Source organism: Prionailurus viverrinus, chromosome B2 (genome assembly GCF_022837055.1).
Source record: "Prionailurus viverrinus isolate Anna chromosome B2, UM_Priviv_1.0, whole genome shotgun sequence".
Lineage (NCBI taxonomy): Eukaryota > Metazoa > Chordata > Mammalia > Carnivora > Felidae > Prionailurus > Prionailurus viverrinus.
The window spans coordinates 15370230-15384217 of NC_062565.1; the positions used below are offsets into that span (position 1 = coordinate 15370230).

Genomic DNA, 13988 nt, shown 5'->3' on the forward strand with positions numbered 1-13988 from the left:
AAACTGAGAGCCTAGGGACGCCTAGCTGGGTCAGTCAGTAGAGCGTGAGACTCTTGATCTCGGGGTTGTGAGTCTGAGCCCCACGGTGGGTGCAGAGGTTACTGAAAAAAATAAAGATCTTCAAAAACAAAAAAAGACCCAAGAGCCTCCACAGCGAATGCTTTCGGTATTAATTGGCATGTTCAGGCATAAAACCAATGTGAGCAATCAGGAAGATTTCACTTTTGAAAGGGTATCTGAGTTGTTTACAAGAGAAATTAAGACAGTTAATGGAGTCAACCAGAGACTATGCTCATTTCAACATGGCCTTCTCTACGGGAAGAGTCAATCAAAACAAATCCTGAAACAATATGATATCAAAAGATAAGGAATGTGGAAATGAAAACAAGTCCACGGTTCCACCACGTTGACGTGACTAAGGCGATCCGGTCACCTTTAGCTTCATCTTATCTGTCCATCCATGCATCATCTATCCATCCATTTGTCATGCATCAGTGAGTCTATCTGACTGTCCATCCGTTACGTACCAGACATTGGTCTAGGCCTTCCATTAGCTAGCCTGATAAGCAGACTACCGCTTTCTTGGTCCTTACGGAAGGTGCAGGAGTAATCTATGTGAACCACACCGAGAACCAGGCTCATCTCATTAGTCACCGCTGGTTGTTTGACAGAAATGGCCAGCAGCTCTGTGTTGAGGATTCTGATGCCTGCCTGCATCTTCATTATTAGTTCTGCTGTAAATAAATCTTCCTCAGGTTATCGTAATTCATGAACCATACGTTTCCTGGTGGAAGATGGATGGAAAGATGACGGTCTGGAAAGCTTCCTGTTTGAGACACTGAGGAAAACCAGTGGAGAAGGAGACACCTGCTTTGTCACACATATCCACTCTGGTGGATCAAGAGAATGTGAGATAATAGTACCTTTATTAGATAATCATCGTGCCATTTCTCTTTAAAGGTAGAGGCTCAACATGGGTACGGTGCTCCAATCAAGAAGAATAAGCCAAGAAAAACAATCAGATGACATACATACAATATTCCCATGTCATACAAACATATAATCTCCCATCTTTACAAATTATCCCAATTGTTTCTGGGAGTCCCCACTTAGTTGTTTTTTTTTTTTTTTTTTAAGGTTTAGTTTTGAGAGAGAGAGAGCATGAGCCGGGAAGGGGCAGAGAGAGAGAGAGGGAGACACAGAATCTGAAGCAGGCTCTAGGCTCTGAGCTGTCAGCACAAATCCCGATGCAGGGCTCGAGCTCAGGAACCATGAGATCATGACCTGAGCCGAAGTTGGACGTTTAAACAACTGTGCCACCCAGGTGAACCCTGTTTTTGTTTTTTTATTATTAATCCAGGTTTCTGGTTTCTTTTAAATTTTTTTTTAAAGTTTATTTATTTATTTTGCGAGAGAGAGAGAGAGAGAGAGAGAAAGTATGCAAGCAGGGGAGGAGCAGAGAGAGAGAGAGAGACAGAGACAGAGACAGAGAATCCCAAGCAGGCTCCACACTGCCTGCACAGAGCCCAATGTGGGGTTCCAACTCACAAACTACAAGATCATGACCTGAAAGGGGAGAGAGGGCAAGAGAGGATCCCAAGCAGACTCAGAGCTGGAACCCACGAACTGCGAGATCATGACTTGAATACAAACCAAGAGTCAGACGCTTAACCGACTCAGCCACCCAGGTACCACCCCCGCGCTTAGTTTTTAACATGTCCTGCCATTATCAGATAGCATCGGCCACTTTCATGCCTTAACCCCTTCGCCGATGGCTTTTGCCTTCACTGCTGGAAAAGCCACCTGGCAATACCCGGTCACTTTACTGCCAGTGGTGCCTCCCCAGCGTGCGGGCACGGATGTTCATGCCAACGGAGCTGATCTCATGCATGAAAGCTGACCTCTGGTGGACTGAGGACACATCCACCAAACTTGTCCACAACCGTCTGAGTCTGCGCAAAGACCTGATTTAGGCTCAAGCAGGAACTTCAAGTATACATGGGCGTCTACAGGAGTCTTTTCTGAACTTGAGCCTTCCCCAGGCATCTCTAGACTTACTGTTCTTAATCCTTTAAAGAATATTGCTTTTGATGGACACAGATCTCTGGGGCAAGGACGACGGGTGGTTCCAATGAAAAGAGGAAGCTCTGGGTGTCACTGTTGAGTGACTGTCACGGACGGTATCATGGGTAGGGTGACGTACACAGCCCAGACCATAGGAGAATGGCCTAAAAGTATACATCTAATTTATTCACCTACTCATTCATCCATTCATTCAAAAAATGCTATGGTCCCAAATTTCCCCAATGCCTCTGCTTTGCTGGGTCTCAATAAACAACAGGCAGGATCCCTGATTTACTTTCCGAAGGAAGGCAAGGGATGAAAAGTTGGACGTAGGCCCTGCCTGGTCTCTTCCCACCTGGACTCCTTCTAGGAGCTGCAGACTACGTACAGCTCCTGACTTTCTCACATTCACCCCCAACGGGCCAATGTCTCAGGGCCATTAGCGCTCAACAAGGAGAGGTCTGAGGGGACGCGAGGCCCCGGCCTCCTTTGGAGACTAACTCTCTTCGCCCAGCGTGGCTGGAGGCCAGTTTCTTCCCACGGCCTCCCACAAGCTTTTATTTCTGGAGAAAATAACAACTCGGGCTCAGCTGAGATCCCAGGCTGTTTAGAAACCCAGAGACGAGGACACAAAAACCCCAAAGAGTCTCAGATGCCGGGTGGAGGGGGTTTTGGTGAGAGGGGGACAGAGGATGTGAACTGGGCTCTGTGCTGACAGCACAGAGCCTGATGCGGGGCTCAAACCCGCAGACCACGAGATGATGACCGGAGCTAAAGTTGGAAGCTCAGCCTGCTGAGCCACCCAGGGGCCCCTTTCACTCCTTAATTTTGAATGTAAAACTGGCTCTTCTTTTCAATGTTTATTTGGAGAGAGAGTGAGCTAGCTTGGGGGAGGGGCAGAGAAAGAGGGAGAGAGAGAATCCCAAGCAGGCTCCGTGCTGTCAACGCAGAGCCCGACGTGGGGCTAGAGCTCACCAACCGTGAGATCATGACCTGATCCGAAATCAAGAGTTGGGACTCAACCGAATGAACCACCCAGGCGCCCCAAATGTAAAGCTTCATTTTTAAGCCGATATACCCTGCAGCCCAAAGGGGTGTTATCAAATGTATGTTTTTAAATTTTTTTTTGAGAAACAGCGTGAGCAGGGGAGGGGAAGAAAGAGAGAGAGAGAGAGAGAGAGAGAGAGAGAGAGACAGAGACAGAGACAGAGACAGAATCCGAAGCAGGCTCCAGGCTCCGAGCTGTCAGCACAGAGCCCGACGCGGGGCTCGAACTCACGAACCGTGAGATCGTGACCTGAGCCGGAGTCAGACGCTTAACTGACTGAGCCACCCAGGCGCCTCAAATGTAGTTATTCTCATGAAACTGTCAGTGCTTTCCTGTGGCATGATCATCTTTCATAAGATGTATCTTTCTGTATATGTGATGTAACAGACCAGATCCCTTCCTCCTCAATCCCCGCCCCCCCACCCTTTTTCTTTCTGGCAGCATGGTGGATTTTAGGAATGTCTAAACAGTCTGGATTTGCATTTTTGCATTCTTTGGCAACCTTTTTGTTAATTCTAAAAGGATCAGGAAAGATGAATGGGAAGGGTTGACCTGTCCGGGAAAGGATCTATTTAATGGGAACGGGAAAACGGACTGATAGGGACACTTCGAATACATTTTACCTTGATTATACAGGAAACAGAAATGATTTCTCCCTACTTCCTTTTGGCCTTATCTACCCAATGCTCTGGGAGACCCCTTGTGAGAAGAGGCTGTCTCTCCTTAAATGTATTCCCCAAAAGGCGACTGGGAACTTAGAGCACGTAGCTACCAAAGGACTCTTAGTTCCCAGCGTGGTGAATGAGAGCCCACGTTCTTGTCCCTCCCTCTGGTTTTCTGCTTGACGTCCTCACGTTCTGGTCACATGAGGTACACGGCCCACATAGTCCCTCACTCTCCCACGTGTGCACTTTGACAGTGGCACCCGGGCACGGGCAGGCAGTGTCTCAGGGCTGCAAGGCCCAGAACGAGCCCAGAGAAAACTGGGCAGATTCCATGAGCGGCCCTGGGCCGTGACGGTCACGTCCCTCCCAGGACCACCAGCAGAACCAGCTCCCGAGGTGTCAGAGGGCCCCCTCCATCCTGAGGGAAATGGCTCACTGTGGAACATTCCCTTGGTCAGGAGCAGTCTCCTCCTCCGGAAGAGCACCCTGACTGCCACGTCTCTCACCAGGGAACACTGTGAGGCTGAGCCTTGCCTGAAAGCAGGATCCCACCCACGGGGGGACGCTCGGCCTCTCAGAGCCCCGGAAGGCCTCCTTCTGGGCCTTCACGGGTGGTGGGGGGAGGGATGGGGGACCGTCAACCACAGCAGAGCACTGGGTCCTTCTCAGCACCCCACATCCCCAGTCAGAACACGGGCTCTCCTGACATGGGCACACGTTGGGGGGGGGGGGCGTGCGTGTGTAAAGTACACATTTTTGTCACACAGTAAGTGTCCTACAGAAGTTCTGTCGGGCTCTGGTCACCTCAATCTTATTTTTTAAATTCTTCAAAAGTTTATTTGAGAGCGAGAGAAAGCGCGCACACGGGCCAGTGGGGGAGGGGCGGAGGGAGAGAGAGGGAGGGAGAGAATCCCAAGCAGGCTCAGCGCAGAGCCTGACGCAGGGCTTGAACTCACCAACCGTGAGATCACGACTTGAGCCGAAACCGCGAGTCGGATGCCTAACCAGCTGAGCCACCCAGGCGCCCCCGGTCACCTCAGTTTTACACACATCCCGCGTGTCTGTGGTTCCGAGGCTTGCCGGAACCTCCGTCACAACCTGTCTTCCCCATCTGTGCGAGGCTGGGTCTAGGAGTCCCCTGGATCTCCCGTCCCGAGGTTGGCGCTCAAGGAACCAGGTGCCAGTATTGGACGTCTTCTCCTCGTGTCCCTCCTCCTGGCACGTTCGTACCTCTTCCTGGGGCCGGAATCCAGCTCCCGCAACAAAAACAAGACGACCCTCCTATCACTCCTGCTGAAACTGCCTTCCCAGCTGGTTCTGCTGGGCATGGCGTGTGGCCCCTCCTTTCTTGAGGACAACACACATCTTCTGCTACACGGATTCCCTCTCTCGTCTGTCTGTACAGCCCATCCCTCCTCTGCTGGCCAAGGGCTCCCGGTTGCCCTGGAAGCAGCATTTCTAGTCGCTCAGGTAATAAAGCGAATTTAAAAACAATGCACTATATCCCTAGTATAATCTGTGAAGCAATACGGGGCTTCAGATTTGGGCTAAGTAAGCAAAAGCAAATGGAATCATTCTGATTAGAGAAACTAGCACAGGGAACGGAACCCTCTCTGCGTGAAGATAAAGTTTCTCCCCGTTAACGGGGAGATTTTAAGCTGATGCACTTCGTAAATGTCAATCTGCAGGAGGCAAGGCCACCTTCTCCAAACGTCCTCCGTCTAGATCCTTTAATGTGTCATTTCTTTCTTCTTCAGAGGGCCAGACAGTAAATACTTCAAGGTTGGTGGGCCATGTGATCTCTGTCACTACCACTGTACTCTGTCACTATACCAGGGAAAAGCCATTGAGTTCCATCCAAGTGGGATGTCCCAACAGGCCGGATGTGGCCCTCACCCTCTAGCTCGCGGCCCCTGCCACAGGGTGTCACCCGCTCCTGAAAACCGTGCCCAGCGCAGTGCAACCCCAAGACGTGTCACAGCACACACAACGCGAATGGTTTTGGTTCCTCAATGCAAAATGGAAGGGTTCTTCTCTAGTCCCGTGCTGTGTGGTTCTTACTCGCGTAAGAAGAGGCAGTATGCCGGGTCCCCGACACACGAGACCGCGAACCTGAACACAACAATGCTCTCCTCCTCCTCGTCACGGCCATCACAGATCAAATATCTGGCAGACGTCCTGTCTCCCAGGCATCACCTCCCCTGCAGTGTTTTTTTATGCCAACTGTCCCCATGCTATGCTCTTGTCCTCCTCCCTCTGGGCTTCCGGGCTCCTGTCCCTTTCTCATGCGTTGGCCCACACAGGGGTTCAGTCTCGAGGGCTCCACAGTTGGAGGAGAGCGGTGCCCATGCGGCTGAGCTGTGAGCTCCTCCACTTACAGCACCCTTCCCTCAATAAGAGTTTTTGCCCCACCTTCCTTGGCCTTATGAGGATGATTTCTTCCTTCTCACGGGGTCCCTGACCTTAGGGCTCTGTTATCAACTCAACGGGAGGACAACTGTGATGTACATAAGGGAGATCAGAATGTCCTCTTGGATCCAGCCCATTGCCAGACCAAACGGGCTGTTTGAAATCTTTTATGGGAACGCTGAATGTTTAAGAAAATGACCGACACAGTTTTATACATACCTCAGCATTCTATTACGAATAAATTATGAACCAGAGACCAGGTGACACACGGTGCAAACTTGTGACCGTTTTTTTGTTGTTGTTGCTAATTTCTCAAGGAGCCTGAACTGGAGACCCCACATAGGCTTTCAAAAAGAAAAGAAAAACAACGGGCTTATTTCATTTGTGTCTGGACGAAGCCACGTGGAGTTACGGTTCCTTCACGGAAAACGCCTGAGCATGTCCTTATTGCGCTGCTTGTTGACAGTGGGGTGAGAATCAGATCTCACGGGCTGTGAAATCCCAAAGGACCCTGCTCATCAAGGACGGTGAGGAAAGAGGGCGCCGTGACAGAGAACTGAGACACGGGGGGCGCCCGGGGTGGGGAGGGGAGGTGCTCCAGGGATGTGCCGGACCCACACGGCAGGCTCCAGGCAGAAGCCGTCCACTTAGCCCCCACGAGTGCAAAGGGGGTGCCAGGTCACACAAGGAGGGTGTCCCTGCATGGGACATGGGCCGGGCTTCTTGGGATGGACATACAGACAGCAGATTCCCTGGTTCGGTCAGATTCAGGAGGGCAGCCCTGATACAGGGTCATCAGTAACTCACGGGGAGATGCAATCGACTACCCTCAGCATCTTTTCATTTTTTAATATTTTATTTATTTATTTTCAGAGAGAGATGGAGTGAGCAAGCACGAGGGGGTGCAGGGGCAGAGAGAGGAGGAGGGAGAGAGAATCCCAAGCAGGCTCCGTGTTGTCCGCGCAGAGCCCGACGTGGAGCTCGACCTCATGAACCGTGAGGTGACGACCCCAGCGGAGACCGAGAGTTGGACGCTCAACCGACTTAGCCACCCAGGCGCTCCTACCTTAGCGTCTTTTAAGAAGAGCTTGGTGCGGGCGCCTGGGTGACTCAGTTAGTTGAGCGTCCGACTTCGGCTCAGGTCATGATCTCGCAGTTTGTGGGTTCGAGCCCCACGTCGGCCTCCGTGCTGACGGCTCAGAGCCTGCTTCACATTCTGTGTCTCTCTCTCTCTCTCTCTGCCCCTCCCCTGCTTGTGCTGTCTCTTAAAAATAAATAAACTTTAGGGGCGCCTGGGTGGCACAGTCGGTTAAGCATCCGACTTCAGCCAGGTCACGATCTCGCGGTCCGGGAGTTCAAGCCCTACGTCAGGCTCTGGACTGATGGCTCAGAGCCTGGAGCCTGTTTCCGATTCTGTGTCTCCCTCTCTCTCTGCCCCTCCCCGGTTCATGCTCTGTCTCTCTCTGTCCCAAAAATAAATAAAAAACGTTGAAAAAAAAATTAAAAAAAAAAAACTTTAAAAAGTATTAAAAAAAAAAAGAGCTTGGTAAGTTACAGTATAAAGATGAACAACACAAGGAAAATCCTAGAAGCCAAAAGGAGGGCTGGATTTAAGGTAGCGAAATCTCTTTTCAACAGACGGATTACCTGGGAACGTGCACGATTCATCTGCCTGCCTACTTTTTTTCCAAAGGAACTAACAAGGCTTCCCGTTTTGAAGAACTATTGTTTTCACGATTCAACGGGCAAAGAACATAAAATTTTCATGATCACACTTCCTAAAATAGAAGCGCATTCACTTATATTTCAAAGGAATTGCCTTCAGAATCAGAGGGAAAAGCGATTCTCCAGGGTTTGTATCTTTGGATGGTTTTTCCCGTTTATATTCTATTTAGTGAGAGCATCTATGCAGATTTCGAGGCTATTACAAAAATCTTTGCGTTGTAACCAAGAGTAAAATGAATGTAATGAAAATAAATAAAACGAAGTACTCTCATTAGCATTTTGCACGCGATCCGCGGATTTTGCCACTAAGCGAAGATGTGCGGGCAGACGTGAAAAAGAACTGTACTGCACATTTCTCAAGTGTAATCCAACTCTGCAATTTAAGTATTCAGGACCGTGTGCAAGCTCTCCAAGGGAGCTGCAGAAAAATCACCCGTAACGCAACCCGAAGCCGATTTTGGCGGGCGAGGCAGAAGGCACCTTACGTACCCTGGAAATTATCCCGGAGACCGGAAGTGCCAACTTCACCATCAAAACAAGGAACAAAGAAATCGTCAGAATACACGATTAGAGCCTCACTCATCCGAATGACAGCGAGAGCAGGCAAACTCCAAACTAAGGCACCAGACAAAGGATCCTCCAAAGTCACCAGGTAAAGGATCCTCCAAAGTAGCTGCTCAGTCTTCAAAGTTATTGAGACTTTCCGAGCTATGATTCAACTTTATAGTTGAATCCCCATCTGCTAAGATGGGGAATCATCTCTTGCTTGGGCCTTTGACTGAAATGTTCTATGAGCTAATAAGCACGATCCACGGGGGCACGGTGCCCATGGAAGAACCCACCTCTGTGAGAATTCAAGAATCCCTTTCTTCACGGGCCTTTTGATGACTGAAAATGCTCCTCAAAGATTTAATTCAAAACCTCTGTTTTAAGTAATCTGTTTTTCTTTCAGACATGAATTGAGAAAAATAACTAAGAATATGGCTTGTGAAGCTCTTAATCAAATAACTGGCCTGTTTCTTCCAGAGAGACGTGAATATATTTCTCCCTTTTTTGAGGGATATTAATTTTCTAAGTTAAAAAAATTTTTTTTGAAATATTTATTTTTGAGAGAGAGAGAAAAAGAAAGAGAGACAGAGTGTGAGCAGGGGAGGGGTAGAGAGAGAGGGAGACACAGAATCTGAAACAGGCTCCAGGCTGTGAGCTGTCAGCACAGAGCCCAACGTGGGGCTCGAACCCACGGACCGCGAGATCATGACCTGAGCCGAAGTCAGACGCTTAACCGACTGAGCCACCCAGGTGCCCCAATTTTGTAAGTTTTTATTTACAAAGTTAACACACAGTGTGATAGTAGTTTCAGGTATAGTAATTCTTCTCGAGATACAGGCACAAAGCCCATCGCGGAAGAAAAAAAAAAGAAAATCCGAATAAGTCATTCTGAAAGCCCCAGACCACATTTTGAGGTACAATTCCAAGCAACAAAATTATCTTTCAACCAAAGATCGAAAGATACTTTGAATGCTTCTCAAGATAACTGAACGCAGTGTATTTATTGCCTCCTGGCAAGCTCACAAATGGCTCCGAGAGTCCTTTCCTGGATCACAGTGGGATAGAAATGACACGTCCTTATCTGTTTTAGTTTATAAGGGGACCAAAAGATTGCGGCGAGAAAAAGACCGTAGCGCAGGAAAAGTGCTAAGACAACTCGAGTTGAAGATGTTCCCATTAATGTGCTGGTTTCAGAGAAAATGACTCTGAATCAAAGGTTTGGATTATTCAATATTTAAATGATCCCGCCCCCCCCCCCCCCGACCCCCATCATTCGTTTGGGAATAAAGGAAAAACATGGGAAGATAAATAGTCTAAGAGATTCATGCCAATAAAACCACGCGCTCCAGAAGAATCCACACGTTCCCCACAGAACTTGCCACTTTGATCTTTTCCCAGAGTAAACCCGAAAAACGAGTATGCCTTGACTAGCTCATCTTAATCCTTTGAGAGGGCTGGTTATCCAGCTACGTTTTTTAATGACGCTCAGCCCAGTGTTGTGCACACAGTGGGTGCTTAACTAATAATTTACTATAGAATTAATTTGTTGAAGCCGAGGGTCCGTGGTCTCCCTTAGTAACTTGTGGCCCTGGAAAGTTCACCTTACACCCATCCATTTGTACTTAAGCTAGTTTTTGCTTTGTTTTTCTTCTTTAGATGGAGGCTAAAGTGTTTATTTGGGGGGGGGGTCTCTTTTTTCTCTAAGTGAGATGATTTTCAATGCTATGAGTTGCTTTACTCAACTGGACCTCAGGAGCAATTCATCCACTGATGCCTTTCGCGAGCACGCAGAGACGCTGGCCCCAACACACACTCTCCAAGACTCTTCTCGTGGTCTGCTCCCCTCGGAGAAACTGTGCTCTCTGCCTTCTAACCGCCAACTGGCTGCCTTCTATACTTCGGCCAACAGTGGAAAGGCAGGCCTTTATTTATGTTTCATTTGGGACAGATGGAAACTGGGTATACTTAAAATGTGAAATGATTTTCTCAAATGAACACATCCATCGCCTCGTGTCATAAGGTACCTTTTTTTTTTTCTTTTTTTGATGTGTGGTGAGGACACATCAGATCTACTCTCTTGGGAAATTACAGTATACGATGTGTTACCTACCATTTGTTTTAAATGTTTGTTTGAGAGAGAGCACGCATGCACCCACACATGAGCGAGGGGGGTGGTGCAGAGAGAGGTAGAGAGAATCCCAAGCAGGTTCCGTGATGTCAGCACATAGCTGAATGTGGGGCTCGATCCCACGAACTGTGAGAACATGACCTGAGCCCAAATCAAGAGTTGGAGGCTCAACTGATTGAGCCACCCAGGCGCCCCCACAATGTGTTACTATCAACTCTCATTACCATGCTGTTCATTACCTGTTCCAGAACTTATTCATCTTAGAACTGAAAGTCTGTGCGGCTTGATCACAGACTTACCTTTGCCCCCCCCCCCCCCCCAACTCCCCAGCCTCTGGTAATGACCATTCTACTCTCTGTCAAGTCTGTGTTTGATCTTTTTGGGTTTTTAAGACTCTCCATACAAGTGAGTTTGTGCAGTATTTGTCTTTCCATGTCTGGCTTATTTCACTTAATATAACGTCTTCTGGGTTCATCCATGCTTGTTGCAAATGGCAGAATTTCCTTCTTGTTTTAAAGACCGTGTAATATTCCCACTGTGTGAACACACCCCAGTTTCTGAAAAGTCTTTTAATTGAGTCTGTTTTAGATACGATGGCCCCTTTTATATGACTGGCACCATGACCGGAACCCTTAAGGAAAGAAGGACTATGACAAACGCTGGCTGGCTAGAGTTGTAGTTAAGGTACTTTGTGCTCATCAAATACTACAAATGCTCCTTCACCTTCTCCAGCCTCTCCTGCAGTTGGGTTGGAGTCATAAGCCTCGTTCTCATTGGTGGGTTTTAAGCAGAAGCGATGTGGATTATCTCCTCTACTCCCTCTTCCCTGGCTATGGAGATGCTGGAGTCATGTGTTCTAGAAGCGTGTGATGGCTGTATGATGGAGAGGCCATCTGATCCACATAAGGCTTTACTCCAGTGAAAAGCAAACCTTTACTGCCTTAGGCCACTGGGATTTAGGATTTGCCTGTTAGGGCAAATAGCATGACTTATTCTGAGTAGTGAGAGGCTGGCATAATATTAACACTCAAATTCACAGACAGAGGGAAGGAACCAGTGTTTGTTATCTGGGACAATTGAAAGAATTACTCATTTAGAGCTCTTGATGACCTTGGGTGGAAGGTCCATTTTACAGAGGTAGACACTGAGGCTGGACGGGAACCCAGCCAGTAAACGGAGGGTGGCACTTTCAATCTAAGGTCTAGCTTCCTAGGCCTGGATTGTTCTTTCTCCTCAGACCACTGCTTCCCAAACATCAGTGTGTGTCAGAATCATGCTTGTTACAATGCAGATGTCTAGGTCCCATCCTCAGAATTTCTGATTCAGAGTCTGGGTGGGGCCTGAAAGTATGCATTTCGGCAAGTTCTCAGGATACGCTAATGCCACTGACCACACTGTGGGAACCAGCACGTGGATCTCCTCACTCCCCACGTTCTATCAGGCAGGAGTCTCTCTAGACTCAAACCTCAGCTCTTCCTACCCTCTGTGTTCCTGAAATGCAATAAAAAGCCCAGTGAAGTCCAAGATGGAAGGAAATCTCCTATCCCTTCCTCCTTCCATAGCTTCTCTCTCCCTTGAGGACATCTGCACACATAAGACGGAGCCCCTGTTCCAGAATTCCACCACCATCCCACACAACTCCCGCTCAACCCCGGGTACCTGGGATGGAAATTCCGTCCAACACAAAAACTAAACCAGACTAAACATTTTTCTTAGCATGTCTGCCTCAAATAGGAAAGTCTGGGGTTTGAAAGACGTCTTTCTCTCTGCTGCCTATCACCTCTACGATCCTCAGCTCGGTTTCCTCACCTACACGAAGCGATCCCAACAACGGCCATCTTGCAGGGTTGAGATGAAAATTGTCAGCTCAAATGCCAGTGGGAAAGCTTGTTATCAACAGAGAGGCCTCTGGAGTCTTGTGTAATGCTATGTCCGGGGCCATCACCCTGAGTGGTTGCCTCTGAATGCAGACAGGCTGATTCCTCTGTTACCCAGCCAAATATTCCAAGAGACAGAAAGGGCCTTTCTGCCGTCCGCTAAATTAACGACAAACAAGCATGATCGTTGCAGAGTACCCCAATAACGACCCGGACACAAATCACCGGAGAACTAAAAGGGCCGTTAACAACTTAAAATGTGGCCACACAGCAGCCTGGAAGATGCCCCCATTCTCTGCTTCGTCTGTAGCCCAACACAGAGTTGCACCCTCCCCGCCGCAGCGCCCCAGATTTGACATGCTGCTGGCATGAAGAATCAGCTGTTCAGAAAAGCTATGAAGCAGGAAACAAAATGAGACTCCCTGTCCACCCCCCCCCCCCCCGCCCAGTGATGGCCACTTTTTTTTTTTTTTAACCTTGGCAAGTTTTAAACATAGACGGATTCTGTTCTCGCTGAGTAGAAAGCAGCCCTTTTGCCCGCCACCCCTTCCCGTACGATGGAAAAACAGACAGCCGGGGCGGCTGCGAGTCACAAGCACAGAGCCCTGGAAGTGCCTGACAAGATGTGGCTTTGTTCCTTGACATCCCCCATAAGGCTTGCAAAGTGCAATCCTGCCCTTCCCCCACCCCCCCCCGGACACACACACACACACACACACACACACACACACACACGCACGCACGCTGTCAGGGCTCAGAAAGCCCGTCTTGGTAACAAGACGTCAAGAACCTTCAAGTCTTATCCCTATTTTTAGGACGTGCTTATGCGGCAGCAGAAATTACCTTAGCCTGGGGAGGGGTGCCTGGGTGGCTCAGTAGGTTGAGCGTCCGACTTGGGCTCAGGTCATGATCTCGCAGTTTGTGAGTTCGAGCCCCGCGTCGGGCTCTGTGCCGACAGCTCGGAGCCTGGAGCCTGCTTCGGACTCTGTGTCTCCCTCTCTCTCTCTCTGCCCCTCCCCTGCTCATGGCTCTGTCTCTCTCTGTCTCAAAAATAAAATAAACAATAAAAAAAATTAAACAAAGAAATTACCTAGCCTGGGGAGATGCCAGCTCACGCTTTGCATCGGTCCTTAGATTTGGGGGGTGTGGGGGGATGCTGTTTGCCACCTCAGAATGAGAGTCTGGTGTGGCTGACTGATGGCGGCATTTTCCCAAACCACAAGCGGTGAGCAAGCTACAGTTTCAAGTCAGAATGACTGTCTTCTATTGCCTGTGCCGCGGGCATAAGAAATGGATTTCAATTTTCTCCCTGAACGCTGCACTCTGATTTAACGCAGGACCTAATCCTCTGCACGTATCACTTTGTGTTCTGCTCGTGGTGACTCTAGTTGTGAGCCACCTGGCAGCGGAACACACGGATTTAGCACACTCTTTCTCTCCACCACGTTATTACATTCTAAATACGAGGCAATAACATAGTAAGTTCCAGGGGGATTTTCCCACCGGCCCCATCTCGTTCACCA

The 13988-nt window shown here is 48.9% G+C and overlaps 1 protein-coding gene across 8 annotated transcripts in view; it reads right to left on the reverse strand.

The window, feature by feature from the left end:
• The window catches only part of PHACTR1 (phosphatase and actin regulator 1), a 307440-nt gene that overhangs the window by 26684 nt on the left and 266768 nt on the right, over positions 1-13988 (reverse strand). The window contains exon 9 of one of the 8 annotated variants that reach the window (XM_047859040.1): positions 2644-2654. The exons of the other annotated variants lie outside the window; for them this stretch is intronic. The gene's annotated coding sequence lies outside the window, so the exon portion shown is untranslated. Of the gene's footprint in view, positions 1-2643; positions 2655-13988 lie in introns of those variants that run through there. 8 annotated transcript variants of the gene reach the window in all.